This window comes from Adiantum capillus-veneris, chromosome 16 (assembly GCF_014529385.1).
Source record: "Adiantum capillus-veneris isolate H3 chromosome 16, ASM1452938v2, whole genome shotgun sequence".
NCBI lineage: Eukaryota > Viridiplantae > Streptophyta > Polypodiopsida > Polypodiales > Pteridaceae > Adiantum > Adiantum capillus-veneris.
This window is the reverse complement of record NC_140946.1, coordinates 18513295-18540658: the sequence shown is the minus strand read 5'-3', so window position 1 is coordinate 18540658 and position 27364 is coordinate 18513295. Positions and strand designations below refer to the sequence as shown.

At 44.9% G+C, this 27364-nt stretch overlaps 1 pseudogene; it reads right to left on the bottom strand.

The window, feature by feature from the left end:
- Window positions 1-9554: 9554 nt before the first annotated feature.
- Window positions 9555-10376, bottom strand: LOC147438644 (uncharacterized; annotated as a pseudogene).
- Window positions 10377-27364: the final 16988 nt, after the last annotated feature.

Genomic DNA, 27364 nt, shown 5'->3' with positions numbered 1-27364 from the left:
TAAGCTTGGGTCGTGCATCCTTCTTCTCTGGGTTGCTCTTTCTCTTTCTACTTCCATTTCCAGAAGTCTGTTCGGGTCGTTGTGTCATGACCGCATCGGTGGGGTAGGTCAGACTGCCAGAGTGAATGGCAAAGCCCCGCTTCGCATGACTCATCAACTCCTGAATAAAAGCTGACTTCTGTTCTAAGCAGTGATCTCGGATCTCTGTAGGTAGACCCAAGGTGAACCGGTCAATCTGTTCTCTGAACGAGATCTTCTTGAATGAAGAGGCGGGTAGAAAAGGGCTCCAGAATCTCTCACAGTAAGCATTCACTGTATCTCTCTTGGTCATCCGAAGATGGTTACAAGCAACTCGTATATCGCGTCATAAAAAGCTTCTTAAATTTCAGTCATTTAACTGGGCCAGCCTTGTTTAAAAGAAACGTGGACCACTAAGTGCGAGCATTCCCCTTAAAATAAGAGGCAGCTCTCCGAATCTTGGAGTGCTCTGAATAGCGTCCTCCCGCGAAGGCGATGTCAAATTGCTGCATAAAAGACAAAGCCTTGAAGCATCTTTGTATCCTGAAAAAGTGTCAAATTTAATCAACTGTCCACCTTCCTTAAACTCTCGGACTTTCTTGCTTTTATCTTCCAGAAAGTCACACTGGTTGGCTTTATAAAAATTCTTCTTGTTCGCATAAATTTTTCCGTCATCAGAGTCTTGACTATCCGTAGACGGGTCCTCTGTAGAACTGTCACTCACTGGGCGAGATTTAGACTTTCTTGCCTTTTTCTTGTCCTTTCCGAAGCGTTGTTTCTTGCTTCGCTTTTTACCTTTTCTGTCTTCTTCGCTCGAATCTGAAGAGCTAGAAGAACTGTCAGAAGAAGAAGAAGAAGAACTGGGTACTTCTTCAAATTGAACACGCTTCTTCTGTTTCTTTGCTTTGTCAAATGTTGACTGACGACCCAAATAAGTCGGGAAGTCAGTGCCTTTCTTCTGCTTTTTGTCGTGCTTTTTGGCTTTCTTCTGCGCGTCAAAAAGCTGAGCAATCCGTGCATCAACCACCTCTTCTAATTGCTTCTTTGAATATTGCTTGTGATCAAAAGGTTTCTTGAGAGCTAGTTTTGGGGGTGGTGTTGTAATTTTCTGCTACTACGCATGCATTTCCTGAAAAGAAGTCTCGCTCATATATTTTGCCAATTTCGGGTCCTTCGCAAAACTGAGCATCATCTTTGTTGCATCACCGATCAATTGACGATTCTTCATCTCTCGTTGCTCCGCCCAAGTAGGCCGAGGTGGGCCATACTCTCTGTCGGAATCTTTGTTGTCATCCCTATCCGCATCACCGAATGCAGAGGGAGTCGACTGATCCTTGCGTGAAGCCATAGGTGTCGCGGAAAAAAATATGGGGATCGGATTTTCCGTAGAAGATAAATCGGCCGTGCTCTGATACCACTGTAACAAACTTGGACACTCCAAGTCAAGAATCAATCACGACAGTACCAAATAACCACTTCAAAACAGTTCACAGTTCACAATAGATTTGCACTCTTGTAATTTGAACACAGATTAATACAAAAAAAATTACCGAAAGAGGCGCCAGTCTTTGGGGCCAATATCTCTAGGCACGGAACTCCGTTGGGCTAGTGTCAAATCAATCGTGAACTATTTAAAGTGATTATTTATGGTGTCGTGGTAGATTCTCGACTTGGAGTGTCCAAGTTTGTTACAGCTGCCACATAGCTTGTCAGCACGTTATGCGGAAATCCGTATTGCTACCATGTGGCACCCTGCTATACAGACTGCCACGTCATCTGCGGTGCACTTTCTGCCATGTCATCACTTTTGTCCGCGGGGTCATGCTACGTCATCAACTTGTGACAATATTACATAGAATCCATTCTGATATGGGACCATGATTCCGGGCAACGTATTTAGCAATCGCATCTAGATCCGCACTGAACCTCATTGATGTCGGATTAACTAATCCCATATTGCGATTGTCACAAACTGGTGACGTGGCATGCTCGGACACACTCACACCGGTTGGTAGCAGGGTACATGCCCGTAAAACGCGGCGGCAGGATGACATGGCAGTAGCGTACGGAAAATCCCGCTTTTTGTGCTGACTTGCGGACGTGGCAGAGCGTATGGATTTCCGCTTTTTACGCTGATGTACGGAATTCCTAATTTTGCACTAGCTGAAAATTACTGGTACCTTTTGGCTCCAATGCTTTATTTTTAGAAGCTTTTTACTTATTGCTTTTGGGCATCCCTTGTAACCAATAAATAAGTGGGTAGGACCTCACTTCTCAGGGCATTTGGACGCAGAGTCTGAGAGTGAGCACCTACCCACTCTCTTGTGGCCAATATCTCTAGGCACGGAACTACGTCGGGCCGTGTCAACTCAAGTGTGAAAGTGTGACTGTTTGGAAGTGAATCTCTGCTGTGTCGCGGTAGAATCTTCACTTGGGGGGTCCAAGTTTGTTACAGTGGTATCAGAGCAAGCCCGATTTCTCTTCTACCGGAAAGTCCAATCCTTTTCTCGCGACACTTATGGATTTCAATAGAGAACAGTCGACTTCTTCTGCATCTGGGGATGCGGGAAGAGATCACGAAGAAGATTCTCACGAAGAGTACAGGCCGCCTCGGCCTACTCAGGCTGAGATAGAAGAGATGGAACGTTGACAATTGGTTGATGATGCAACAAAGATGATGATCAACATTGCGAAGGATCCAAAATTTGTGAAATTTTAGACTCAACAATGCTTCGAAGAAGTGCACACCCAGTGGAAGAAGGCCACAGAGCCACCCATCAAACCGGCACTCAACAAACCTCCTGCTCCGAGGATGTTTACTAAACAAGAATTAGAAGAGGTGGTTGATACACGGATAAGTCAGCTTTTGGACACGAACAACAAAGCCAAAGCACGACAATAAGCAGAAGAAACGAACTGTCTTCCCAGGTTATTTGGGTCGTCCATCTACTTTTGCCTCGGCAAGAACCGAAAAGCAGCATGTATGATTTGAAGGACTACCAAGTTCTTCTTCTTCTTCTTCTTTTGAGAGTTCTTCTAGCTCTTCTGACTCGAGCGAAGAAGACTGAGAAGGAAAAAAAAGAAGCAACTTGTGTCAAATGTTCTTGAGTAGAGACTCAGGAGAGGCATGGCGATTCTTTCATGAGCACTCCCCTCCCCAGTGATCACTTCTCTTGATGTGTGGGGCCACTATGCGACATCGTTATATACAGTTCCTGGACAGGAACCCCTTCCAGATCCTACAGAGCCATGCCCACCTACCAGTACCTTCTTTACCACTGAGATGGTAAAGAGAGACATTGACAAGATGAGGACCAGTAGGGCATATGATCATGATGGTCTAGTAGCAGAGCACTTTATACATGCTAGAGATATGCTGGTAGAGGTTCTTGCAGTGTTTTTCAATCGTGCCATGTGTGAGGGGTTACCTAAGACTTGGAGGTTGTCTACTATTGTGCCTATCTTCAAGGCAGGTGATCCTACAAAGCCTGGAATTACCGCACTGTGTATTAATTTGTGTTCAAAGTACAAGAGAGTGGGTAGGTGCTCATTCTCAGACTCTGCGTTCAAATCCCTGAGAAGTGAGGCCCTACCCACTTATTAATTGGTTACAAGGGATACCCAAAAGCAATAAGTAAAAAGCTTCTAAAAATAAAGCATTGGAGCCAAAAGGTACCAGTAATTTTCAGCTAGTGCAAAATTAGGAATTCCGTACATCAGCGTAAAAAGCGGAAATCCATACTCTCTGCCACGTCAGCAAGTCTGCGCAAAAAGCGGGATTTTTTGTACGGTACTGCCATGTTAGCCTACCACCCAGTCGGTGTGAGTGTGTCCAAGCATGCCACGTCACCAATTTGTGACAATCGCAATATGGGATTAGTTAATCCGACATCAATGAGGTCCGGTGCGGATCTAGATGCGATTGCTAAATACGTTGCCAGGAATCATGGTCCCATATCAGAATGGATTCTATGTAATATTGTCACAAGTTGATGATGTGGCATGACCCCGCGGATAAAAGTGATGACACGGCAGAAAGTGTACCGTAGATGATGTGGTAGTCTGTATGGCAGGGTGCCACATGGCAGCAGTCTGGATTTCCTCTTAACGCGCTGACATGTTATGTGGCAGTTGTAAGAGACTTGTACACTCCAAGTCGAGAGTCTACCACGACACCACAAATAATCACTTGAAATAGTTCATAGTTCACAATTGATTCGACACTGGCCCGACGGAGTTCCGTGCCTAGAGATATTGGCCCCAAAGACTGGCGCCCCTTTCGGTATTTCTTTTTGTATCAATCTGTGTTCAAAGGACAAGAGTGCGGTCAGGCGCTCACACTCAGACTCTGCGTCCAGATGCTCTGAGTTGTGAGAGGCCAACCCGCGTATTTAAAGGTTACAAAGGGATGCTAAAAGCAGAGCCCAAAAGCTGAAAATCAAAAGCCCCAAAAGCTTCAAAAAATGTCCATAAAAAGCTGCCCCTAAAATAAAGCAACTTTCAATTTTCCCTCTCAAGCCCTCTTATGCAATCAATGCAAGGCTTAAAAGCTTCTTCTCCAATATGTGTGGAATAAAGCAGGTCCCTAAAAGCACGCAAAATCTGCCTGCAAAAAGCATCCATACAGCCTGCCACGTGTCTAGCGTTCCTGAAAATGCACCGCAAATCGCGGAGGCTGCCACGTTAGCATTTCTGCGCTGTTTTGGGACTGCTGCCAACCGGAGGCGAGTGTGTGTGTGTTGTGGCATGCCACGTCACTAGTTTGTGACATACCCCCCTCTTGAAAGCATTGTAATTGCCCTCGATTACACTTGCAAAACAGACAAAAGCCATAAACTACCTTAGCAGACACTGACTGTTGGTACCGACGCACTAGGAACACACATCTAGCACATGTACCAATCGACAATCACATCACAGGACATCACTTGACGTCATAGGACATCACATGACAAATCACATTCAACATTCATTCGGATCTTAGACCATGATTTATCGGCAATGCAGTTAGCAATTGCATCTAGATCCACTCAGGACCTCCTAGATGCCCGATTGACTAACCCCTATTGCAACCATACCTATTCGAGATCATTCAGACCAAAATGCTGCAGTCATTTCGTCTATCAGTTTCTGCACTTAAAAACAAGTCAAGAAAAAATCAGTTTCATATTGAGGATTTCCATTTCATAAAGTCATACAGCAGAATACTTTCAACTCTCAGTATCCCTGAAGCTCAAAGAGACATCTGTGACTCTAGTATTCTAAAATCAAGGCATTTTTTGAGAAAGGAGGGGAGTAACTCTCCTCTTGTGCAAACCCATTGCACCAGATCTCCAGCCAAGCTCAATTCTGGGTTCCATTTGGAATAGACTGTGCTAAACCAAAAGCTTCAAGGTAAAGTTTCACAATTTGAGGAGTATCTGCTGGGTCCTCCTCATCCATCCACTTCGCATCCAATGCATGATAGTTCTTGAATTTAAACAAGAACCACCTTCGTGCTTTACCCTTATTCTTTCTGTCCTTATGTGCCAAAATTTGTTCAGGAACAAGGATCTCCTCGTTTTCTTCCACTTCGGGTTGCTCATCAGGCTTCCCATCTTCGGGCACATCACCTTTAAGAGGTTTCAAGAGACTCACATGAAATGCATTGTGAATCCTCTAAGTGTCAGGTAGTTTCAGTCTGAAGGAGACATCATTGATCTTTTCGGAGATCTGGAAAGGTCCGTAATATCTCATACTAAGCTTTGGAAAGAGCCTCTCCTTTTCCTTCTTCTTTCTCAGGTGTGCCAAACGTAGGAGCACCCAATCATCCTCCAATTTCAAATCTCGACTATGGCAATCTGCTACCTTTTTCTGTCTTTCCTGAGATTTTTGCAAAGCCTCGCGAACTTTGGCAAAAGCCGTGTCTAAGTCGCGCGTGTACTCATCAGCTTCAAAAATCTTACCTTTCGTGCTTAGGAAGGGTGGAACCTTCGCAACACCTTCAACAATCTCAAATGGCGCCTTCCCTGTCGAAGAGTGTATTGTGTTGTTGTAGGGAAATTCCACCAATCGTAGATACTTTTCCCATTGAGTCTTCTGATCTGAAATATAAGACTTCAATAAATCTAAAACCTTTGAATTGGCAATCTAAGATTGCCCGTCAGTCTGCGGGTGGAAAGAAGATGAGAAGTGAAACCGCGTGCCAATGTTCTCCCAAATTGGCTTCCAAAACAAACTTGTAAATCTGGGGTCCCTGTCGAAGACAATCGTCTCGGGCATGCCATGTAATCTGAAAATCTAGGCCAGAAACAGTCTCACTAAGTGATCCGGCTTGATTGTTTTCTTCACTGAATAAAATGCTAAATTTGTCAATAACAGTCCACATACCATCGTGACCACTCTGAGTTCTCGGGAGATAAAAAACGAAATCCATTGCAATACTTGGATGGGTATGGGAAAAGGCGGTAACAATCCCTGTGCTTTATGCCTGTCAAACTTGACCTTCTGGCATACCAAGCAACTGCGCACAAACTCGTCCACATCCTTCCCGAGTATGGGCCAAAAGAAGTATCTCTCTACCCCTTTCAAGGTGGTAGCAATGCCGCGGTGACCCGTAAAAGGCGGACAGTGGCATTCAGTCATAACCTTTTCCCTCAACGGCTGTGTAACACACAACATGGTTTTCCTCATCAAGTAGCCATTCCGAATGGAATATCCCGCTACTATCTCCCCATCCCATATCCGTGTGAAAACGTTTGCAAAATCTATATTGGTGGCATACTGATCGACCATATCCTCGAAGCTCCTATGATGTATCGCGGAAATAGCCAGAACCAACGGCTTCCGAGACAAAGCATCTGCCACCAAATGTTGTTGTCCCTGTACATGGACAATATGGAAGTGAAACTGTGACAAGATGTTCGTCCACCGCATCTGCTTTTCGGATAGCTGCTTCTGTGACAAGAAGTAGCGTAAACTCTGATGGTCTGTAAAGACAGTAAAATCAGTTCCGAGTAGGTAGTGCCGCCACTGAGTAAGAGGATGGATAACCTCCGAAAGCTCCTTCTCATAAATATGTGCCGTCAATTCCGGCCTTGAGAAAAATCGGCTCTCGTAAGCAATGACATGGCCTTCTTGCATTAAGACCGCACCGAGACTAGGACCACAAGCATCACAATATACTTCAAATGACTTCTGCAAGTCCGGCAAAGTCAAAACTGGTCCCGTAGTCAATTTCTCTTTCAAATTTCTGAAAGGCATTCACCTCTGTGGGCCCTACGAGAAAAGGACTCCTTTTTGTGTCAAAACATGCAAAGGGGAAGCAACCTTTGCAAACTTTCGAATGAACCGCCTGTAGTACGAACACAATCCAAAGAAGCTTCTAACTTCATGGACATTCTTCAAATCGGGCCAATCACGAATAATCTCTATTTTGGCCGGATCCATCCGCACTCCAGCTTCTGTTGACACAATGTGTCCCAAAAAGTGAATCTCCGGTAGGAAAAATTCAATTTTCTTCGCATTAATCACTAACTTGTGATCTCGTAATGCCTGAAAGACTTGAAGCAGATGATCTCTATGTTTTGCCTCATCCTTGGAGAAACAATCAAATCGTGAAAGAAAGTGCCAACGAATAGTCTGTACTCTCAAAAAATCCTGTCCATTATCCGGTTAAATGTCATGGGAGCATTGGTTAGGCCAAACGACATCACCAAAAACTCAAATAACCCAAAAGTTGTCCGAAAGGCTGTCTTGTAGACGTTTCCCGGCGTGATTCAGATCTAATGATATCCACTCTTCAAATCAATCGTGCTAAAACACGAGGACCCTTGTAATCTGTCGAGTATATCATCGATCCTAGGAATCGGAAATCTGTTCTTGATGGTGATTTTGTTGAGAGCTCTATAATCGATGCACATTCTCCAAGATCCCTCTTTCTTCAAAACCAAGAACACTAGATAGCAGTACGATGAAGTACTAGGCTGGACAAGACCCTTTTCCAAGAGGTCTTTCACTCGGTTCATAATCTCTTCGTTCTGGGCTCGGCTCACATGGTAAGGTGGCCGGTTCGGTGGTGTGCTTCCAGGTATCAGATCAATGGTATGATCTTCAGGACGAGAAGGTGGTAACTCGCCTGGCAGGCCCTCTGAGAAGCAATCGGCATGAGAGTGGAGAAAATCTTGGCGTTCATTATCAAGTTCAGACATATTTGTCCTATCCTCATCACTCAACGCTTTCAAAAAGATCGAGTAAACAAACAGACTGGATTTCATTAATCTAGAAATGGCCGAAGCGGATACAATAGGGAAACACTCACCCTTAAGTTTTATATCGAGTACAATGGTTTTGCTCTTCTCTATGGTTAATGTCGCTTTCCTCGCCTGATAGTCGACCACGGCGTTGTTCTTGTGGTACCAGGTAATTCCCAAGCAAATATCACAACCTTCCAAAGGAATCATGTTAAAGTCCTCATGCCCCAAATACCCCTGACAATGCAACCGAAGTTTGCAATGATAGGTGTAATGGCTACGTCCCTGCCGGGTGCCGCTAGAACCAAAGTTTGCCAATGACAGGTGTAATGGCTAGGTCCGGCCATTGATGCTCGCTTCTTCCCCGGCTGCCTTCAAACGCTACGACTGCTTTGGAAAAACATGGTTTTCTAGCACCTTAATACGCTCCTTCCTCGCTCCTGCCACTAAGCCAGTTAGTTTGCAGGCTTCCACGGCTCCACCATCAGCCCCGATGGATATTTTGTTCACCTGTTTGTTGCTACTTCAATAATGGAAGAGCAAGGGGCAGCAACGGCTCACAAGATTTCTCTTTGAAACTGCACTGCTCACATCACGTTTGGCAACAAATCCACAGATGGACTATTCTAATGTTGAGCTGGTAATGCATCCTTTTAGGTTTCCCTTGCTACCAATATTGTGGCCCCTAGTTTAATTGCTCCTTCTGCGTCAGATGCTTAGTTTCACAAGGAGGTAATATGCGCTTTCACGAGGTAAGTGATATGATTTGATCTTTGCTTGGATAAGTGTTTGGCGTTTTTGAAGGTTGCAACTATCTTGATGTGTACATGTTTTTATTGATGTATTAACAATGTCCATTTACCTCTGTTCATATAGTTTCAACTAGCAGGTTAATCCAGCTTGCGCTGCTCTTGTATATACATGACAACCTGATGAGACATTGTTATTATGGAATGAACTTTCCTAATGTGGCTGTTGCTATTCCACGTTACCATCAACTTGTACCTTGTATGGCTTCTGCAGTAATACACGTAGCATGTTGACACACTATAATCTGTAGATCGGAGAGACAGACAATGAACAAGGCATAATGTATATGTCTTCTTGTACATTCGTCCAAAATACTACACACATTTAAACACACTTTTAATGCATGTGACACACTGTTAATGTACCACTATTATCTTCAAGTCTCACAGTCAATTAGTTAGCCTCAGTGAGTTTAGTGATCTGGAGCTTGTAATGACACCTTAGAACCAAGTGAGGGCTCGAGTCCACAATGCTCAACATAGTCGACTTGTGACATTAGCTTGTCATTAGTTTTCCTCTTGGGTAGGCGCTACACGAGTTTTCTTGGATGTCATACACGATGGTATCGCAAAACTTCCCAATGTACATATTAGCTTGAGGAGTGTAATGTTGCACTGTGGTCATACCGAAAAAGCCACCACTCATAAAGAAGTAGTGTGATGCGAATCTTTCACTTACCCTCACATTAGTTAACTCATAGTCTTCCCAAACATCAGCAAGGGTGCTTGCAATCTGTGACCATCCAACATGTGTGTTTGGGCTTCCATTAGGGCTCAAAAAATTTTGTAGTTTGAGAGGATCTTGAACCCTTGATTCTTTTTCCTCTTCCAAAGAAACCCGGAGTAGCTCGCACATGTAGCCAAAGTCCTTCCGCCATGCACAAACAGGTTTGATTCGGAATAAGTCGGAGACGAAGGGTTGGTTATTATAATTAGTTTTTGCCAAAGGGTCTTCTTAAAATGACAATGACTTTGGAAGTCCTTGAATGATGTGGTTTGTATTGACTGATCTTTGTAGTTGAACATCTCCACCCATCTACTCTTGTAAGAGTCATATAGAGTGCCCCTATCATAGTCATATTCCGTGAGGAGGATATGATAGGACACATTACCATCAGTGTGAAAGTTTAGGTCGAGAATGCAACATTCAAGGGCTTGTATCCATGTTGCTTGTGGAAATGGGCACCTCAGCCACACAGTCCTTAATGAAGGGTTTGAGGACCATAATTCTCATATGATCGTGCTGAGGTTCGACAATTAAATATAACATATCCATAGAACCTCTTATGGAAGATAAAGACATAGGTAAAGGCTCCATCGTGAACTTATAGCAGATGTCAAGATTTTCTTTGAGAAATGCATTTCTGGAGGAATGTCAGGAGGGGGAACCAATGTCCTTTAATGTAGCCCTGGGAGAAATTGTAGGGACAAAAGATTCTGAAATCTTTTGTGCTAGTAGGTGATGGAACTGCATTCACCATCAAGAAGCAGTTGGAGCTCCTCCTTAACATTGATGTGATAGGTTGACTTGTACAAAACTCTTGGGAGCATAGGAGGGAGTTCCAAGCCTTACAACAAGACCGTAGCCTCCACACATCACGGATGTTGAGATGAGGAAAGACGAGTGTAGGCAAAAGAATCTTCAAATGCTCGGGTGTTGATGCCATCGTGTAGTAGCAGTGAGGCTTGTCAAGAAGAAGAGTCTATTCAGAGCTCCCAAGCTCCAAAATAGGACTGTAAGGAATCTGACCTTTGAAATGCAGCTTGAAGAGCATGACCAAGCTATAAAAAACAACTCTCAACCTCTCTAGAGCAGTCATTAGACATCCTCATGACCCAAGCAGAGGAAGAGAATACCCCACCCAGTCAACACAAAGAGGTAAAGGGAGCCCTCAAAGGACCCAGCCAAAGCATGAGTTTCCATAGCAAAACCCTCCAAAATAGCAAGAAATGAAGTGCCCCAACATCAAAGATCTCACCCTTTATTGCAAGGGCCTCATTGATCCCATCAAATCACAGATCATTAAGGACTTGCTTAATAATGGCAACGTTAAGCTGGACTTCTAATGTCTGTAGGATATCAAAGCTACAGGATTTCAGCTGAAATCCAACCTTCAAAAGCTAGGAAGTATCTATTTTTGGAACCATACTAACCACCCACATGGTAAAGATACAGCCATTGCAATTTCAAACAGATACAACCATCTAGTTACTCACGTTAAGAAGTCCACCAATGGGAGCTAGATAGCACTTTCATTATCAAGTCCTTTCAATTACAACATTGTTTCTGTTTATGCTTCTAGCTCAATTTTTGAAAAGAAATCCTCCAAAAATGGTTGAAGACATAGGTGACAGGTGGAACAACCTTGGACAGGTTATCAGTTGTAGAGAAAAGAGGAGTTGGTCAAATTTGATTAATGTTCTCAGTCTGCTGAACATTTCAACTAAAACTGGAAATATCTAGACCAAGAAACAAAATGATAACTGCTTCAGAGCTTCCAGGTTGGATAGAATATATATGACCTCTGACCTTCTACAGGACCATTGGCAGGTAAGGTGCTATAAGGATTCTTCTCTCCTTATGTCTGATCATTACCTGTGTTCTTGGAACTGTACATAGATGAATGCAAATTCAGAGCAGGATGGACTCATATTCACAAATATCTGTTTTTTTTTTCCCCGAGAAAAAGATCGTTCTATTAGTTACTGAAAACTGCCCATAGGGCTACATCCACTTCTGTCGGAGAGGGCTACAACAAGCATGATGGGGAGACTCTCCCAATGAAAAAACAACATATATACAATGAGGCTAAATCAAGAAATGGGAGGAGGGAAGAGCCACACAGGTGGACAGTAGTGCCATCTGAGCACCCCCTGGACTATGGTGTAGAAAGGCCTAGGACGCCAGAGTCGAAGGAAAGCCTGGCGGCGCTCCCGGATGCGGTCGGAGCTGCCCTGTAGTCCCTCAAGCTGTCCTCTGAGAGTATGGATCAGCTCTAGCCAAAAGTCACGAATAGTCTCTGCTGGTGGCACAGGGCGAGCCTCAAAGATGTGGAAACAGCGGGCCCGCCAGATGAACCAGAGAGCTAGGCCACTGATGAGCTCCCAACACTCCTCTCTCTCGCTGCACCACTCCTTTGGAGTAAGCTCTGTAGTAGGCTGGAGTGTAGGTCGCCCCCCCTGCATCACTATCATCCTGCTGGTGGAAGATAGCTCAAACTGAAGTGAGGGGCCCGTGAGGGTGGACCAAGCCACTGCCCCCCAAGTGTACTGTCGAGCCGTGGAGAGGGCAGGCATCAGCCGAAGAACTCGTAGCTACACCTGCTGGGCCGAGGGACAGTCCCAAAGACAGTGACGTTGACTCTCCACCAACTGGAGACAGTCCCAAAGACAGTGACGCTGACTCTCCACCAACTGGTCATAGGCTGCACATGCGGCCGAGAGACCACTATGCACAAGCCAGCTCCCTACTGCTGTGGCTCTGTGTGCAACCAGCCACTGGAACAAAGTGACGCGCCTAGGCTGTCTGGAGTCCCACAGCCTCTGCCAAAAGGCTGCCAAGAACTCGACTGTGAGGCCCTCCTTCTGCCAATGACGTGCTGCAGCGGGGCGGGTCTCTCTCTGTGCTACAAGTATATGACATCCAAGCCGAACAGTGTACTGAAAGAAGGGAACTCCTGGGCGGTCTGCAGAAGAGAAAGGGTCCCTCCATAGCCACTCACCAGGATCCCACTGTACTCGTGCGGTGGACAACACTCCCAAGCCCATAGCCTCCAATTTCCAATCTCAAGAGCTGTTGGGTCAGGGTCTATGACGCAAGTCCTCCCACAGATGCCCACAAATCGGATCCTCTGGAAACAACACTCTGCTACCTGCGGGGCCTCTACTGCAACTCGCTGTAATCGTCCCCCACCCTGAAGCTCGAAGAACAGGGCTGGGACAGTCTCTGAGCAGGCCCTGACTGAAATGAGAACCTACAGTTGTGTGAAGGATCCCATCCACCGGGGTGCTACTGGCTCGAGAGGCGTGAGCCACTCAGCTGGAACTGACTCTGAGATGTCCTAACACATTCTCTGCACCCCTCTCATGCCTTGTAGCTGGACACCCTGCACCTCCTCAGACAAACCTGTGAACTCAAGGTAGTCACCTAGAGAACGCGCTAGACCTGCTGCCATGGGACCCCAAGAAACATGAGGCCGACTCCCAACCAAGTGGCCTCTCTGAGTGCTAACCATGGGGTTCCAGACGAGGGGCTGCCGTAGGCGCTCCTCCATGCACGTCGGCTATCTCTGCTCTAGGCCACGCCGTAAGAGCTCCCAAGATCGAAGTAGACTCACAGCGAATCGGTCCTCCAGTCTCCTGCTCAAACCAACTTGGCGCAACTCTGTAAAGATCTATCTGGTCGAAGGATGCCAAGGGCCTCCTGACTGAGGCACCCTAGCACGAAGCCTCTGCAGCAAGAACTCCTTCTAGGGCTCCTCGCCTGGAAGAAGTCCTTTGACGACGAACTTCCCAAGAAGGGCTCTGCTCTGTTGTGCTGGATCAATGATCCCAAGTACTCCCTGAGAACAAGGAAGTGTGATGACCGACCAAGCCACCTTGGCTCGGGCAATCTGAGTGTCACAACCTGACCAAAGAAAGTTCTTGATCAGCCTCTCTACCTGGCTGATACAAGAACTCGAGAAGATCCAACAAGAAGTGATGTACCACATAGTCACCAACAACACCTGGTTGGCAACTACTACTCTACCAGCCAACGAAAGTCGTGTTGAGCTCCAATGTAACAGCTTTCTCCTGATGGACAGGAGAAGAGGAGCAATCTGCTGCTTAGGGGACAAGTCCAAACCAACCTGACAACCCAAGTACCGAACTGCAGTCCCTGGAGGAATCCACCTGAAACCCTCTCCTAGCATCCAATGAGGATTGGCTAAACTCCATGTAGAAATCCTGCAAGTGGTTAAGGAGTTCTTTGCTGGTATTCTCTCAAAACCTCCTCAGAGAGGGGCTGACCAAACTCAAGCCAGGGCTTTGATAGCCAAAGTAAGGCAGAAAAGTTTGCCCCAAAATATGGCTAAAGTTATGGATCAGCCCCTCACAGAAGGGGAAGTCAGAGATTCTATACTCTCTTTGAAGGCTGGTAAGTCCCCTGGTTTAGATGGTATTTCAAATGAATTCTTTTAGCACTTCTTAGTCCCACATCTCATGACCATATGGATGGAAGCCCTAAAAGGGAGAGCCCTATCCACCTTTATGAACACGTGTGGTCAAGTTAATCCACAAGAGGGGAGAAAAAGAGGAGCTAGGCAATTGGAGGCCCATTACCTGTCTGACTTCAAGCTATAAGATTTTTGCCCTCGCCCTAGATAGGAGAATAAGCATTGTCATGCACCAAATCATCTTACTTGAATAGAAGGGATTCATTAAAGGCAGATTCATTGTAGACTCCATCATCACTCTTTGGGAAGCTATAGAGTATGCTCACAAAAGTTGTCAAGACTTTGTCTTTTTGAAAATAGGGCCTATGACAGCATCCAATGGGACTTCATCTTTTAGTCACTGTATGACATTGGATTTGGCAAAAAAATTATCAAGTATGTGCATGTATTATTTGGAATGGATATGCAAGAATTGTTGTCAATGGAGATTTAATAGAAGCTTTCCCTTTAACAAATTCTATGAGGCAACAATGCCCTATTGCACCTCTATTGTATGCTATATGTTCTGATGCTCGTGGATGGCTAGTACAAAATGCAGTGGGACAAGGCAGGATTACAGGTATCAAGATTCCTAATGCCACTAAGGATTTGTGCCTGCAGCAATTTGCAGATGATACAAATGGTATAATGACAAATGACAATCAGACAGTCTTTGTCTTCTGGGAATGCCTGGAAGTTTACTGTGTTTCCAGTGGTTTAGTCATCAACCACTCTTAAATCGGGGTTTAATTGTTGTACAATGTACCCAAGATAATTCTGGATGCAGGATGTAGTCCCGTTATGGATGGACAAGTCTTCAGACTACTAGGGATCCCTATGGGTTCCAAAGTCAATCTAAATCAAAGATGGGACTGGGTCCTCTCTAAATTCAGAAAAAGGATATTCAAAAGGCAAAACCAGAGCCAATGGTGGAGGATATTCAAATGGCAAAACCGGAGCCAATGGTGGAGTGAACGAAATCAAAATATCCCCTCCGGTGTGCGTACATGTCCCATCACTCGTTTCCCATGTGACCTGCTGTTCTCAATGATGGCTCTCAGTGTCAGAATATGATCAAGAGTGGAGAAACCCCTCCTAAAACCGGTATGGCCCTTTGCTCGTACACCATCACCCTCCGCCCAATTACTCAAGTGCTGCTCAAGAATGGATGCATACAACCGTTCCAATGTGTGCCCAACCATAATAGTGCGGTATTTCCCAGGCTCTGTAGGATCACCTTCCTTGAAGATAGGCACAATAGTAGACAACCTCCAAGTCTCAGGTAACCCCTCACACATGGCACGATTGAACAACACTGCAAGAACCTCTACCAGCATATCTCTAGCATATATAAAGTGCTATGCTACTAGACCATCATCATCATATGCCTTGCTGATCCTCATCCTGTCAATCTCTCTCTTTACCATCTCAATGGTAAAGAAGGTGCTGGTAGGTGGGCATGGCTCTGTAGGATCTGGAAGGGGTTCTTGTCCAGGAACTGTATATAACGATGTCGCATACTGCCCCACACATCAAGAGAAGTAATCACTGTGGGAGGGGAGTGCTCATGAAAGAATCGCCATGCCTCTCTTGAGTCTCTACTCAAGAACATTTGATACAAGTTGCTTCTCTTTTTCCCTTTTTAGTCTTCTTCGCTCGAGTCAAAAGAGCTAGAAGAACTCTCAGAAGAAGAAGAAGAAGAAGAACTGGGTAGTCCTTCAAATCATACACGCTGCTTTTGCTTTCTTGCCGAGGCAAACGGTATTTCTTTTTGTATTAATCTGTGTTCAAAGTACAAGAGAGTGGGTAGGTGCTCACTCTCAAACTCTGCGTCCAAATGCCCTGAGAAGTGAGGTCCTACCCACTTATTTATTGGTTACAAGGGATGCCCAAAAGAAATAAGTGAAAAGCTTCTAAAAATAAAGCATTGAAGCCAAAAGGTGCCAGTAATTTTCAGCTAGCGCAAAATTAGGAATTCCATACATTAGCGTAAAAAGCGAAAATCCATACGCTCTGCGACGTCAGCAAGTCAGCGCAAAAAGCGGGATTTTCTATACTGTATTGCCACGTCATCTTGCCGCCGCGTTTTACGTGCATGTACCCTGCTTTCAACCGGTGTGAGTGTGTTCAAGCATGCAACGTCACCAATTTGTGACAATCGCAATATGGGATTAGTTAATCTAACATCAATGAGGTCCGGTGCAGATCTAGATGGGATTGCTAAATACGTTGCCAAGAATCATGGTCCCATATCAAAATGGATTCTATGTAATATTGTCACAAGTTGATGATGTGACATGACCTCACGGACAAAAGTGGTGACATGGCAGAAAGTGTACCGCAGATGACATGGTAGTCTGTATGGCAAGGTGCCACGTGGCAGCAGTAGGTCCTCCTCCTCCATCCACCTCGTATCCAATGCAGGATAATTCTTGAACTTAACCAAGAATCGCCTTCGGACTTTACCTTTATTCTTCGTATCTTTATGTGCCAATATCTGTTCAGGAACAAGGATCTCCTCATTTTCTTCCACTTCGGGTTTCTCATCCCCATCATTAGGCACATCACCTTTAAAAGGTTTCAAGAGACTCACATGAAATGCATTGTGAATCCTCCAAGTATCAGGCATTTTCAATCGGAAGGAGACATCATTTATCTTTACGGTGATCTGGAAAGGGCCGTAGTATCGCATACTAAGCTTTGGGAAAAGCCTCTCCTTTCCCTTTTTCTTTCTTAGGTGTGCCTTCTCAAAACGTAAGAGCACCCAATCATCCTCCTTCAATTTCAAGTCGCAACGATGGCGATCCGCTGCCTTTTTCTGTCGTTCTTGAGACTTCTGCAAAGTCTCGAAAAGCCGTATCCAAATCTTGCTTTCGTGCTCAGGAAGGGTGGAACCTTCGTAGCACCTTCAACAATCTCAAATGGGGCCTTCCCCGTCGAAGAGTGTATCGTGTTATTGTAGGAAAATTCCACCAAAGGTAAGTATCTTTCCCATTGAGTCTTCTGATCTGAGATATAAGACTTCAATAAATCTAGAATCACTGAATTTGCAATCTCGGATTTCCCCTTAGTCTGCGGGTGGAACGATGACGAGAACTGCAACTGCGTGCCAATGTTCTCCCCAATTGCCTTCCTAAACAAACCCAATTGTCTCAGGCATGCCATGTAATCTGAAGATCTGGACCACAAACAGTCTTGCTAAGTAAACCGGCATGACTGTTTTCTACACTGGAATGAAATGAGCTTGCTTGCTAAATCTATCAATAAAAATCCAGATACGATCGTGACCGCTCTGTGTTCTCTGGAGATCAAAAAATGAAATCCATAGCAATACTTTCCCAGGGGCGGGTGGGTATGGGTAAAGGCTATAACAATCCCTGTGCCTTATGCCTGTCAAACTTGACCTTCTGGCATACTAAGCAACTGCGCACAAACTCTTCCACATTCTTTTTCAGTCTCGGCCAAAAGGAGTATCCCTCTACCCCTTTAATGGTGGTAGCAATGCCGCGGTGACCCGTAAAAGGTGGACAGTGGCATTCAGTCATAACCTTTTCCCTCCACGGCTGTGTAACGCACAACATGGTTTTTCTCATCAAGTAGCCTTCTCGAATGGAGTATCCTGCTACTGTCTCCCCATCCCGTATCCGTGTGAAAATATCTGCAAAATCTGTATCTGTGGCATACTGATCGACCATATCCTCGAAGCTCCTATGATGTATCGCGGAAATAGCCAGAACCAACGGCTTCCAAGACAAAGTATCTGCCACCACATTCTTTTGTCCCTGCACGTGGACAATCTGAAAGTGAAATTGTGACAAGATGTTCGCCCAACGCATTTGCTTTCCTGAAAGCTGCTTCTGTGACAAGAAGTAGCGCAAACTCTGATGGTCTATAAAGACAGTAAAATCCGCTCTGAGTAGGTAATGCCGCCACTGAGTAAGAGCATGGATAACCGCCAAAAGCTCTTTCTCATATATCTGTGCTGTCATCTCTGCCCTAGAGAACAATTGGCTCTCGTAGGCTATGACATGGCCTTCTTGCATTAAGATCGCACCGAGACTACGACCACAAGCATCATAAAGTACTTCAAATGACTTCTGCAAGTCCGGCAAAGTCAAAACTGGTAGTGTAGTCAATTTCTCTTTCAATGCCTGAAAGGCAGTCACCTTTGTGGATCCTCACTAGAAAGGGACTCCTTTCTGTGTCAAGATATGCAAAGGGGAAGCAACCTCTGCAAACTTTCGAATGAACCGCCTGTAGTACGAACACAATCCCAAGAAGCTTCTAACTTCATGGACATTCTTTAAATTGGGCCAATCACGGATAGTCTCAAAGAAAGTGCCAACAAATAGCCTGTACTCTCGAAAAATTCTGTCCATCATCCGGTTAAATGTCACAGGAGCATTGGTTAAGCCAAAAGGCATCACCAAAAACTCAAATAACCCAAAAGTAGTTCGAAAGGCTATCTTGTAGACGTCTCCCGGCGCGATTCGGATTTGATGATATCCACTCTTCAAGTCAATCCTTCTAAAGCACGAGGATCTCTATATCTGTCAAGTATATCATCGATCCTAGGAATCGGAAATCTGTTCTTGATGGTGATTTTGTTGAGAGCTCTATAACCGATGCACATTCTCCAACATCCGTCTTTCTTCAAAACCAACAACACTAGAGAGCAATACGGTCAAGTACTAGGTTGGACAAGACCTTTTTCGAAGAGGTCTTTCATAATCTCTTCATTCTGTGCTCGGCTCACACGGTAAGGTGGCCGGTTCGGTGGTGTACTTCCAGGTATCAGATCAATTGTATGATCTTCAGGACGAGCAGGTGGTAACTCTCCTGGTAGGCCTTCTGAGAAGCAATCGGCATGAGAGGGTAGAAAATCTTGGCGTTCTTTATCAAGTTTAGACATATTTGTTTTATCCTCATCACTCAACTCTTTCATAAAGATCGAGTAAACAAACAGATTGGATTTCATTAATTTAGAAATGGCCAAAGCCGATACAGTAGGGACAGACTCGCCCTTCAATTTAATATCTAGTACAATGGTTCTGCCCTTCTCTGTAGTCAATGTCGCTTTCCTCGCCCGATAATCGACCACGGCGTTGTTCTTGTGGTACCAGGGAATCCCTAAGAGAACATCAAAACCTTCCAAAGGAATTATGAAGAAGTCCTCATGCCCCAAATACCCCTGACAATGCAACCAAAGTTTGCCAATGACAGGTGTAATGGCCATGTCCCTGCCTAGTGCCGCTAGAACTGCCTCTGCAAGTGGTCCCAGACGATTGGGAGTGATCTCGAACCGCGCCGCCAATTCCGGTGAAATGAAGTTGGCCTTGGCTCCTCCATCAAAGAAGATTAGGGCCTCTTGATCTTTCACTTTGCCCCAAGCTCGGCAAAGTTCTGTACTTTTGTCCATGGTGTTGGGATCGGTACCCATACAATCTGGAACCAGTCCTGTTTTCATCTTTCCTTTTCTTACACGTTCCTTAGCTTCTCTCGAACTCTCAGGCCTTTCGTGGTCCTTGTCGTTTCGTTCTTTCTGTGCCTTTTTAGGGCACTTCGCGGAGATATGTCCATGTTCCCCGCATCCAAAGCACTTCCCCTCTCTGATGAAGCGAGCTCGCTCCTGAGGAGTAAGCTTGGATCGTGCATCCTTCTTCTCTGGGTTGCTCTTTCTCTTTCTACTTCCATTCCCAAAAGTCTGCTCGGCTCGTTGTGTCATGACCTCATCTGTGGGGTAGGTCAGACTGCCAGAGTGAATGGCAAAGCCCCGCTTCGCATGACTCATCAACTCCTGAACAAAAGTTGACTTCTGTTCCAAGCAATGATCTCGGATCTCTGTAGGTAGACCCAAGGTGAACCGCTCAAACTGTTCTCTAAACGAGGTCTTCTTGAATGAAGAGGCGGGTAGAAAAGAGCTCCAGAATCTTTCACAGTAAGTATTTACTGTATCTCTGTTGGTCATCCGAAGATGGTTCCAAGAAGCTTGTATATCTCGTTCATACTCTTGCATTAACCAAGAAGAAATAAAAAGCCTCTTGAATTTCAGCCATGTAACTGACACAGTCTTGCTTAATAGAAGCGTGGACCACCAAGTGCGAGCATTTCCCTTAAAGTAAGAGGCATCTCTTTGAATCTTGGAGTGCTCTGAATAGCGTCTTTACGCGAAAGCGATGTCAAACTGCTGTATAAAAGACAAAGCCTTCGAAGCATCGGAGTATCCTGAAAAGGTATCAAACTTGAGCGCGTGGCCACCTTCCTTAAACTCTCGGACTTTCTTGCTTTTATCTTCGAGAAAGTCATACTGGTTGGCTTTGTAAAAATTATTCTTGTTTGCATAAAAGTTGTCGTTATCGGAGTCTAAACTTTCTAGACGAGTCCTCCGTAGAACTGTCACTCACTGTGCGAGATTTAGAATTCTTTGCCTTTTTCTTGCCCTTTCCGAAGCGTCGTTTCTTGCTTCTCTTTTTGCTTTTTCTATCTTCTTCGCTTGAGTCTGAAGAGCTAGAAGAACTGTCAGAAGAAGAAGAAGAAGAACTGGGTACTCCTTCAAATCAGACACGCTTCTTTTGTTTCTTTGGCTTGTCGAATGTCGACTGACGACCCAAATATCCTAGGAACTCAGTGCCTTTCTTCTGCTTTTTGCCGTGCTTTTTGTCTTTGTTGTGCGCGTCAAAAAGCTGAGCAATCCATGCATCAACCACGTTTTCCAATTCCTCCTCCGTATATTTCTTGGGAACAGGAGGTTTCTTGAGAGCGGGTTTCAGGAGTGGTGTTGTGGTTTTCTCCCACTCCGTATGCACTTCCTCCAAAGAGGTCTGGCTCATATATTTTGCCATCTTTGGGTCCTTGGCAAAACTGAGCATCATCTTTGTTGCATCGTTGATCAATTGTCGACGCTCCATCTCTCAATGCTCCGCCTGAGTAGGCCGAGGCGGGCCATACTCTTCTTGTGCATCTTCATTGTGGTCTCGCATCTCTGGATGCAGAAGAAGTCGACTGATTCTTGTCTGAAGCCATAGGTACCACGGAAAGAAAATTGGGGATCGGATTTCCCGTAGAAGAGAAATCGGCCGTGCTCTGATACCACTGTAACAGACTTGGACACTCCAAGTCAAGCATCAATCGCGACAGCACCAAATAACCACTTCAAACAATTCACAGATCACAATAGATTTGCACTGGCCCGGCAGAGTTCCGTGCCTAGAGATGTTGGCCCCATAGACAGGCACCCCTTTCGGTATTTCTTTTTGTATTAATCAATGTCAAAGTACAAGAGAGAGGTTAGGGTTTCACTCTCAGACTCTGCGTCCAAATGCTCTGAGAAGTGAGCCCTGATCCGCGTATTTAAATGTTACAAGGGATGCCCAAAAGCAGAGCCCCAAAAGCTTGAAAGCAAAAGCAATTTCTCTCTCTCTCCCTCAATGAGAGCAAGTAAAATAAAGCATGTTCTCTCTTTCTCTCTCTTTCTCTCAAAGCGTAGCAAAAAAACAGCCCAAATTGCGTCGCTAGCTGAGAAAAAGCAAGCCCTTGATTTTCAAAAATCTGTACACTGCTACCACGTGGCACTGGCGCCAGCTTTTAGGGTTTTTCAGCCATCTAGGGTTTCAGCCATGCAGTTAGGGTTAGGGATTCCAAAAAGTTAGGGTTTTTGGCAAAAATTAGGGTTTGCAAGAATTTTAGGGTTTCTGGCAGAAATTAGGGTTTCTGCTGCCAATAGCCACGTCATCACTTTGTGACAGTGCTCATGAAAGAATTGCCATGCCTCTCTTGAGTCTCTACTCAAGAACATTTGATACAAGTTGCTTCGCTTTTTTCCTTTTCAGTCTTCTTCGCTCGAGTGAGAAGAGCTAGAAGAACTCTCAGAGGAGGAAGAAGAAGAAGAAGAATTGGGTAGTCCTTCAAATCATACACGCTGCTTTTGCTTTCTTGCCAAGGCAAAGGTAGATTGACGACCCAAATAACCCGGGAAGTCAGTTCCTTTCTTCTGCTTTTTGTCGTGCTTTTGGCTTTGTTGTTCACGTCCAAAAGATGACTTATCCGTGTATCAACCACCTCTTCTAATTCTTGTTCTGTAAACATCCTCGGAGTAGGAGGTCTCTCGAGTGCCGGTTTGATGGGTGGCTCTGTGGCCTTCTGCCACTGGGTGTGCACTTCTTCGAAGGATTGCTGAGTCTAAAATTTCACAAATTTTGGATCCATCGCAATGTTGATCATCATCTTTGTTGCGTCATCAACCAATTGTCGACGTTCCATCTCTTCTATCTCAGCTTGAGGAGGCCAAGGTGGCCTGTACTCTTCGTGAGAATCTTCTTCGTGATCTCTTCCCGCATCCCTAGATGTAGAAGAAGTCGACTGTTCTCTATTGGAATCCACAAGTGTCGCGAGAAAAGGATCGGATTTTCCGGTAGAAGAGAAATCGGGCTCGCTCTGATACCACTGTAACAAACATGGACACCACAAGTCAAGATTCTATGGTGACACAGCAGAGATTCACTTCAAAACAGTCACACTTTCACAATTGAGTTGACCCGGCCCGACGTAGTTCCGTGCCTAGACATATTGGCCCCAAAGACTTGCGCCCCTTTCGCTATTTCTTTGTGTATTAATTTGTCTTCAAAGTACAAGAGAGTGGGTAGGTGCTCACTCTCAGACTCTGCGTCCAAATGCCCTGAGAAGTGAGGCCCTACCCACTTATTAATTGGTTACAAGGGATGCCCAAAAGAAATAAGTGAAAAGCTTCTAAAAATAAAGCATTGGAGCCAAAAGGTGCCAGTAATTTTCAGCTAGCGCATAATTAGGAATTCCGTACATCACCATAAAAAGCAGAAGTCCATACTCTGCCACGTCAGCATGTCTGCACAAAAAGCGGGATTTTCTGTACGGTACTGTCACGTTAGCCTACCGCCGAGTTTTACGGGCGTGTACCCTGCTGCCAGCCGATGTGAGTGTGTCCGAGCATGCCACGTCACCAGTTTGTGACAATCGCAATATGGGATTAGTTAACCTGACATCAATGAGGTCCGGTGCGGATCTAGATGCGATTGCTAAATACGTTGCAAGGAATCATGGTCCCATATCAGAATGGATTCTATGTAATATTGTCACAAGTTGATGATGTGGCATGACGCCGCGGACAAAAGTGATGGCAAGGCAGAAAGTGTACCGCAGATGATGTGGCAGTCTGTATGGCAGGGTGCCACATGGCAGCAGTACGGATTTTCACTTAATGCGTTGACATGCTTACGTGGCAGCTGTAACAGACTTGGACACTCCAAGTCGAGAATCTACCACGAGACCACAAATAATCATTTGAAATAGTTCACCCGACGGAGTTCCGTGCCTAGAGATATAGAACCCAAAGACTGGCGCCCCTTTTCGGTATTTCTTTTTGTATCAATCTGTGTTCAAAGTACAAGAATGCGGGTAGGCGCTCAGACTCAGACTCTGCGTCCACATGCTCTGAGTTGTGAGAGGCCAACCCGCGTATTTAAAGGTTACAAAGGGATGCTAAAAGCAGAGCCCAAAAGCTGAAAATCAAAAGCCCCAAAAGCTTCAAAAACATTCCACAAAAACTGTCCATAAAAAGTTGCCCCTAAAATAAAGCAACTTTCAATTTTCCCTCTCAAGCCCTCTTATGCAATCAAGGCTTAAAAGCTTCTTCTCCAATTTGTGTGGAATAAAGCAGGTCCCTAAAAGCACGCCAAATCTGCCTGCAAAAAGCGTCCGTACAGCATGCCACGTGTCTAGCGTTCCTGAAAATGTGTCGCAAATCGCGGAGGCTGCCACGTTAGCATTTTTGCGCTGTTCTGGGATTGCTTCCAGTCGAAGGCGAGTGTGTGTGTGTGTTGTGGCACGCCACGTCACTATTTTGTGACATACCCCCCTATTGAAAGCATTGTAATTGCCCTCGATTACACCTGCAAAACAGACAAAAGCCATAAACTGCCTTAGCAGACACTGACTGTTAGTACCGACACACTAGGAACACACATCTAGCACATGTACAATTCGATAATCACATCACAGGACATCACTTGACATCAGAGGACATCACATGACAAATCACATTCAACATTCATTGGGATCTTAGACCATGATTTATCGGCAATGCAGCTAGCAATCGCATCTAGATCCACTCAGGACCTCCTAGATGCCCGATTGACTAACCCCTATTGCAACCATACCTATTCGAGATCATTCAGACCAAAATGCTGCAGTCATTTTTTCTATCAGTTCCTGCACTTAAAAATAAGTCAAGAACAAATCAGTTTCATATTGAGGAATTCCATTTTATAAAGTCATACAGCAGAATACTGTCAACTCTCAGTATCCCTGAAGCTCAAAGAGACATCGGTGACTCTAGTATTCTAAACTCAAGGCATTTGTTGAGAAAGGAGCAGAGTAACTCCCCTCTTGTGCAAACCCATTGGACCAGATCTCCAGCCAAGCTGAATTCTGGGTTCCATTTGGAATAGACTATGCTAAACCAAAAGCTTCAAGGTAAAGTTTCACAATTTGAGGAGTATCTGCTGGGTCCTCCTCATCCATCCACTTCTCATCCAATGCATGATAGTTCTTGAATTTAACCAAGAACCGCCTTCGTACTTTACCCTTATTCTTTCTGTCCTTATGTGCCAAAATCTGTTCAGGAACAAGGATCTCCTCGTTTTCTTCCACTTCGGGTTGCTCATTAGGCTCCCGATCTTCGGGCACATCACCTTTAAGAGGTTTCAAGAGACTCACATGAAATGCATTGTGAATCCTCCAAGTGTCAGGTAGTTTCAGTCTGAAGGAGACATCATTGATCTTTTCGGAGATCTGGAAAGGTCCGTAATATCTCATACTAAGCTTTGGAAAGAGCCATCCTTTTCCTTCTTCTTTCTCAGGCGTGCCTTCTCAAAACGTAAGAGCACCCAATCATCCTCCTTCAATTTCAAATCTCGACTATGGCGATCTGCTGCCTTTTTCTGTATTTCCTGAGATTTTTGCAAAGCCTCGCGAACGTTGGCAAACGCAGTGTCTAAGTCGCGCGTGTACTCATCAGCTTCAAAAATCTTATCTTTCGTGCTTAGGAAGGGTGAAACCTTGGCAGCACCTTGAACAATATCAAATGGTGCCTTCCTCGGCGAAGAGTGTATTGTGTTGTTGTAGGCAAATTCCACCAATGGTAGATACTTTTCCCATTGAGTCTTCTGATCCGAGATATAAGACTTCAATAAATCTAAAACCTTTGAATTGGCAATCTCAGATTGCCTGTCAGTCTGCGGGTGGAAAGATGATGAGAAGTGCAACCGCGTGCCAATGTTCTCCCAAATTGGCTTCCAAAACAAACTTGTAGATCTGGGGTCCTTGTCGAAGACAATCGTCTCGGGCATGCCATATAATCTGAAAATCTGGGCCAGACACAGTCTCGCTAAGTGATCCGGCTTGATTGTTTTCTTCACTGAATAAAATGCTAAATCTGTCAATAACAGTCCACATACCATCGTGACCAGTCTGTGTTCTCGGGAGATAAAAAATGAAATCCATTGCAATACTTGGGTGGGTATGGGCAAAGGCGGTAACAATCCCTGTGCTTTATGCCTGTCAAACTTGACCTTCTGGCATACCAAGCAACTGTGCACAAACTCGTCCACATCCTTCCGGAGTATGGGCCAAAAGAAGTATCTCTTTACCCCTTTCAAGGTGGTAGCAATGCCGCGGTGACCCGTAAAAGGCGGACAGTGGCATTCAGTCATAACCTTTTCCCTCAACGGTTGTGTAACGCACAACATGGTTTTCCTCATCAAGTAGCCATCTCGAATGGAATATCTCGCTACTGTCTCCCCATCCCATATCCGTGTGAAAACGTTTGCAAAATTTGTATCTGTGGCATACTGATCGACCATATCCTCGAAGCTCTTATGATGTATCGCGGAAATAGTTAGAACCAACGGCTTCCAAGACAAAGCATCTGCCACCAAATTCTGTTGTCCCTGTACATGGACAATATGGAAGTGAAACTGTGACACAATGTTCGCCCACCTCATCTGCTTTTCTGATAGCTGCTTCTGTGACAAGAAGTAGCGTAAACTTTGATGGTCTGTAAAGACAGTAAAATCCGCTCCGAGTAGGTAGTGCCGCCACTGAGTAAGAGCATGGATAACCGCCAAAAGCTCTTTCTCATAAATATGTGCTGTCAATTCCGGCCTTGAGAACAATCTTCTCTCGTAAGCAATGACATGGCCGTCTTGCATTAAGACCGCACTGAGACTATGACCACAAGCATCACAATATACTTCAAATGACTTCTGCAAGTCCGGCAAAGTCAAAACTGGTCCCGTAGTCAATTTCTCTTTCAAATTTCTGAAAGGAATTCACCTCTGTGGGCCCTACGAGAAAAGGACTCCTTTTTGTGTCAAAACATGCAAAGGGGAAGCAACCTTTGCAAACTTTCGAATGAACCGCCTGTAGTACGAACACAATCCAAAGAAGCTTCTAACTTCATGGACATTCTTCAAATCGGGCCAATCACGAATAATCTCTATTTTGGCCGGATCCATCCGCACTCCAGCTTCTGTTGACACAATGTGTCCCAAAAAGTGAATCTCTGGTAGGAAAAATTCAATTTTCTTCGCATTAATCACTAACTTGTGATCTCGTAATGCCTGAAAGACTTGAAGCAGATGATCTCTATGTTCTGCCTCATCCTTGGAGAAAACAGTCATATCGTCAAAGAAAGTGCCAACGAATAGTCTGTACTCTCGAAAAATCTTGTCCATTATCCGGTTAAATGTTAGGCCAAACGAAATCACCAAAAACTCAAATAACCCAAAAGTTGTCCGAAAGGCTGTCTTGTAGACGTCTCCCGGCGCGATTCAGATCTGATGATATCCACTCTTCAAATTTATCGTGCTAAAACACGAGCATACCTGTAATTTGTCGAGTATATCATTGATCCTAGGAATCGGAAATCTGTTCTTGATGGTGATTTTGTTGAGAGCTCTATAATCGATGCACATTCTCCAAGATCCGTCTTTCTTCAAAACCAAGAACACTTGATAGCAGTACGATGAAGTACTAGGCTGGACAAGACCCTTTTCCAAGAGGTCTTTCACTCGGTTCA